Source organism: Bison bison, unplaced genomic scaffold (genome assembly GCF_000754665.1).
Source record: "Bison bison bison isolate TAMUID 2011002044 unplaced genomic scaffold, Bison_UMD1.0 scf7180017864144, whole genome shotgun sequence".
Classification (NCBI taxonomy): domain Eukaryota; kingdom Metazoa; phylum Chordata; class Mammalia; order Artiodactyla; family Bovidae; genus Bison; species Bison bison.
In genome coordinates this window covers 3423257-3429393 of record NW_011494716.1, presented here as the reverse complement: position 1 = coordinate 3429393, position 6137 = coordinate 3423257, and positions in this window count along the sequence as shown.

The window sequence follows — 6137 nt, the reverse complement described above, 5'->3', positions numbered from 1 at the left end:
ATACAGCAGCCTGTGCTGCACGTGGCACTAGAGCCCAGTGTCAGATCTGAAGCCAGGTGTTCTGGGCCCCGCAGCGGACAAAGCAGAGGTAGAAGCTTGGAAGAAGAATACTCAGCGAAAGGTGAGGACAAAAAACAGCATCAGGGTGACCCAGACTGTTCTCTGGTCTAAGGTCAGTTCTGTCGTCCTCACTTATATAACACTCCAGCAGAAGATGAGCCGCACTCATGGCATCTGTTCATCCCCCCATCACTCCAGGTGTTCACCCATCACTATGCCCAACAAGTACCGATTGTCTATTATGGACATGACTACAGTCACCACTGTGAATATAATCAGAGCTTATATAGTATTTGGACTTCCCAGGTGGCCCTGGTGGTAAAGAACCTGCCTGCCAATGCAGGAGATGTAAGAGATGTGGGTTTGACCCATGTGGGTCAGGAGGATAAGCTGGAGGAGGGCATGGCAACCCACTCCAGTATTCTTGACTGGGGAATCCCCATGGACAGAGGAGCCTGGTGGGCTACAGTCCATAGGGTCTCAAAGAGCTGGACACAACTGAAGTGAGTTAGCACACACATATATTATTTAATGACCAGCATGAGTCAGACACCAACCAGTTAGAATGGACACATGTCAGGGCACCAAAGGACCAGGCAGGAAGATCATTGATCCTTTAGTTCTGGATCAAGGGTCCATGTCGGGGGATAAGGCGTATGGAATTGCAGGGGTGAAAGATGCTTAACTGTCTGGGACAGCAGAAGCTTACCAACCCATTTCCACACTGACTTGTATCAGCTGATTAACAGCCTGAGTACAAGAATGGACAACTCAGACTTCGCCCCTGCATTCAGAGGACCTCTGGTCTACAGATGCCCTACCCAGCATGGTAGGCTGTTAGTAGCCACAGCATGCTGCTTAAACTTCATTTGATTAAAAACAAACAAAATTGCAGGCTCAATTCCTCAATTCCTAGTGCTGATGGCCACAGGTGAAGGGCTCGATGGCCAGATCCGGCTGGTGGTTACCACGCTGCGCAGCACAAATATAGACTATCCTATCATCACAGGAAGTTCTACTGGATGGCACTGGACTAAAGAAAAAGACAAACATGACATTAATTTTTGCTCAACGAATGAATGAGTTTTAATTCTGACACAGCATGCCATGAAAGTGCAATCTGACAGAAGACAGAGGTCAAAGGAAGGCTTCCACTGGAAGTTAAATTTAAACGCTGGAGGACAGTGAAATCTACTCAAAGTTATGTGGCAGCCTGAATGGGAGCGGGGTTTGGGGGAGAATAGATACATGTATATGTATGGCTGAGTTCCTTCACTGTCCACCTGGAACTATGACATCATTGTTACTTGGCTATTCTCCAAAATAAAAGAAAGTGTTGTTAAAATTCACTTAAATAAAGAGATAAAAGTTGTAAGAAATTACTCGGAGGCAGAAGATCAACTGCTGATGGTGCTACAATCAGCTTTATGCAGCTTTCCGTCTAGATGCAGCTCATAAAGGGATGTGGGAACCAGATGCCCTACACAGACGTAGGGTCATGTGAGCTAACCCCCTGCATCATGTACATTGGCCAATCTGTCCTAAGGTTAACACAGATGGGGAATTCTGGGAAAAAATAAAAGCAACGAGCGATCACCAAACTTTGAAAACAGGAAATTGGACACGGATTTTCTGAAGCCAACGATATCCAACCCTGTCTCAGCCTAAAATAAGATAGCCAGTGCATCAGCCCAGGCACAGAGTTAGATCTGAGAAAATTCCAACTGCAGCCATTGCTCCCTGTAAAATCCCATGAGAGGCTGGAGTTGTTTCCCAACCCTTGCAACGAGGTACCACACACGGGACTGGTGAAGGGGACCCAAGGACTAGGCACATGGCCCAGTGGACATGCCAGATCATCTCCTTTCCTGGTAACCAAGCAACCTCCCAGAACTCCACCTACGTACTTGTGGGCCCTGGGAGCTGGTGGAGGTATTCACTGAGCCAGAGAAGCTATGATAACAGGAAGGCATCAGAATCTATCAGGCACGGAGGTTGGGCCACAGTTCTAAACATCCCCGATGAGAAGTTTTCCATTTCTTCCTTTTTAATTTTTTTAAAAAAATTATCAGATATCTGCACACTGGTTTGGAGCAGCAAATTAATATTTTTTTTCCTCTTCTGACTGCAATTGTAGATATGAAAATACCATATCCATAGACAAATTAACATGAGTTTCTTACAACAGTGTGCTAATTATCTCAGGGACCAGAGACTCCCCTAGGTCAGAGTCTTCAGCCCCAATCTTGGAAAGGAACACGGATTTCTTTCTGGGAAGCAGTAATTTGTATCGTGTCGAGAAGATACAGAGAAAGGTGGAAGGGGCATGCATCACTGGAAAACCCACCCTCAACACCCTCCGTCCCCCATTCCTCCCCGGCCTGCTCCAGCACCAACAAGAAGTCCAGAAGGACACTGCTTGAAACAGGAACAGCTAGAGAAACATACATACTTAACTTGGCACCAAATGGATCTGAACAGACTGCATGCCAAACAGCCCTCTCCTTGTTTCGCTAACAAAATCTCCCCAGTTTTCAAGGGATGCTGTAGCCCGAACTTCAAAGGCATTAAAGGATAGATGTGGCATGTAGGGAATTAAACATGAAATTTCCTTTCTTATTGGGAACAAAAGCTGTGGGTCTAATCTCCTATGTGATACAAGCTTTAGCTGATCAGGGTTACACTTAGTCATTCTGATGTGGCGAGAGAGCGGCGAATACATCATCTTTCTTATTTCTTTCTGTCTCCTCCTGTTTCCCGGCTCCCTCCGCATATGCAAATGCCACAGCAATAACAGGAGTCTTGCAACACCACTGAGGGTGAAAGAATTCTCTTTGATCAGCCTCTTCCAGGCCTGGAGTCCCACAGCCACCAATTTCTACCTGCCCCTTTATGATATTTGATGTATCAAATTAGTCTCCAGCACTCTCAGAAGTAGAATATACTAAGAAATTCCGAGACCTAGGAAGGAAGCTACATCTTGGAAAAAAATAAATATTTCTTTAAGTAAGCCTTTTAAAATTTTTATAGTTATGGCTAAATTATTACAGATTTCTTCTGAAAACAAGTGGCTCACCGACAGAACTCAGGCAGAAGCGGGCCGATGGCAGAGACTTTATGGAGAATGCAGCGTCACCCCCACCACCACTCTGAATGCTAGTGTATCAGAAAAAAATAAGAGTGGGAGAAATTGGACAAAATACTGCTAACTTCACCAAAAATAAAGTCCTTGTGTGCAACGAGAAAGGCAGACGGCAGAAAGTGCTTACTTGCTAAAAACAAATGAAATTTCCAAAACATACCCCAGCATCTTAAAGTACAGAACTTCTTTTTCACAGTCATTTTTATATAGGAGGAATGCATTCTGGCTCAGAAAGAGCAAAAAGAACTGCTCTGCTCTGAAATGCCTCAAGAAATATGTGGTCTCACTAACGTGTCTGCTTCCTGCCATTTCTTTTGACTTTGCAGGGTTCCAGTGACTGGGACAGGGGCATTGAGAAAAACTCAGGGAACAAAAAGAAAACAAAAGCACATTTAATTTAACCCCCAGGCAGTAATGGTAGGTTTAACCCATCACACCCTTCTCACTCTTCTCTGACATTCCTTATGTTCTTTTTCAAGATACTACCCAGAAAAGCCTCTTCTCACCTCTGAACCCAATGTAGTGGCGCAAAAAAAGAAAGACAGGAGCAGGCAACAAAGTGTTTGTGGGAACCCCAGGCCCGCAGAAGAGAGCTTTTCATCACAAACACAATCAAAGCCATGGATGGAGTTATGTAATGACCGCTCAAAAGCAGCTGCACTTACTGAATGCTGAGTCTGCTCAGGGAAGCTGTAAGTTCCACTTGCATGAGTTCTCCGAGCAGTTTCCTAGGGAAAAAGAGAAACGAAGACTTTAGTATCTAGGAACGTATTCCTGAATTGTGTCTGCATCTGTCTTGGTCATACTAATATCTGGTTAACCGATAAAATAGGTAAAACCTAACAATGATAATGGTGATGAAGATGAAAAGGATAAAGATCAAAGCTTCAAATATTATTTTCATTGAAGGCCTTCACACTCCAATCAGGAAGGCATTCCCAGTCTCTCTGTTTCAGAAGAGGAAACCAAGGCTCAGACAGCTCAGTCATACAAAGTATGCATATTGGTAGTGGAACCTGGATTTGAACTTGGGAAACTGGGTAACAAATTTAGAACCATTCTGCTATGCTCCTAACCTCCACAGTGAACTCTTTGTCACAGGATGTCTTCAAGGAAAGATGGGAGGCTGATCTTTTAATGCTCTTATTGTGGAATTTCCTGCATTGGAGTAGGCAGGATGAAACCAACATTAAATTTCTTTTCAATCTTAGAACTCAAAGATTCTGTAATGCTCAATTCCGTGACAGCAAAGGTTCCAAGTGACTTCATTTTACAATGAAGAAAACTGATATAAGGTGTCCCATAAATAATACATTTTATAAACACAGCTATCATCACCCAATCAGAAGGAGCAAGATTCATTTTCATTAATATTTAAATAAACCAAATATCACTTGAACTGAAAATGGCCATTATAATATCATATAATTCAGTGAGTTGGGGGAAAGGTCATCTTCAGCCAGAAAAATCAAGATTTACTAATAGATCTGAAAGACGTATATGGAGCCTTATATCAAAGAGGGGGCTTCTCAGGTGGGACTACTGGTAAAGAACCCACCTGCCAAAGCAGGGGACCCAAGAGACATGGGTTTGATCCCTGGGGCAGGAAGATTGCCCTGGAGAGGTCATGGCGACCCACTCCAGTATTCTTGCCTGGAGAATCCCATGGACAGAGGAGCCTGGCAGGCTACAATGAGTCAGATACAGCTGAAGTGACTTAGCACGCACACACGGATACAAAAGAGAGTTGGCCCTGAGCTGACTCCTCTCTGGAAGAAACTTAAGTAGCAGAGGTGGAACTGGTTTGCAGTGTCCTAGAAGCCTGACCCAATGCTCTTTCAACTACTCCTACAAAGTAGTTCTATAACTTATACCCAGACTCAATGCAATTCACACATTTCAGAGCTCAATGATACACATTATTTACAAACATATATTTAAAATATATGCTTCCCCTTTGTAAATATGATGAACCATTTTTTTAACTTCACATTTAGCGAGTCCACTGATGTTGATAAATCAGAACATCTGGTAATATCGAGAGGCTCCGAAATATTGGAAAGAGAGAGACCAGTGTCTGAAGAATTCTAATGGTACGGACAGCTGTGAAGGGTGAGGATGGTGGGAACAGTGCTTATCCATGGGCTCAACGGGACTCAATGGAATCTCCAAGGACAGACACCCACCATGTTCACTGCCTGTTGTACATTTGTAGAAAAGCTTTGGTCTTCCAAGTCTCCCCTGAGTCATAAAAACTTGGCTTAAGAATTGATGATTTTTTTTTTGTAATCTATTTATTTTAATTAGAGGCGAATTACTTCACAATATTGTATTAGTTTTGCCATACATCAACATGAATCCACCACGGGTGTACACGTGTTCCCAATCCTGAACCCCCCTCCCACCTCCCTCCCCATACCATCCTTCTGGGTCATCCCAGTGCACCAGCCCCAAGCTTCCTGTATCCTGCATCGAACCTGGACTGGCGCATACAGACTGAAAGTGAAGGGCTGGAAAAAGATATTCCATTAAAAAGAACTGATGATTGAAATGATATAAACATGGTGAGACCAAGGTTGAAAAGGGCCAGGAGAATATAAGCAATTTAAATAGTAAATTAATCATAAAGCAGTCACAGAATCTTTAGTTCCTCCCTGAAGTACCTGCTGCTGCTAAGTCGCTTCAGTTGTGTCTGACTTTGTGCGACCCCATAGATGGCAGCCCACCAGGCTCCTCTGTCCATGGGATTCTCCAGGCAAGAATATTGGAGTGGGTTGCCATTTCCTTCTCCAATGCATGCATGCATGCTAAGCTGCTTCAGTTGTGTCCGACTCTGTTCAACCCTATGGACAGCAGCCCACCAGGCTCCTCTGTCCACGGGATTCTCTAGGCAAGAATACTGGAGTGGGTTGCCATTTCCTTCTCCACTGAAGTA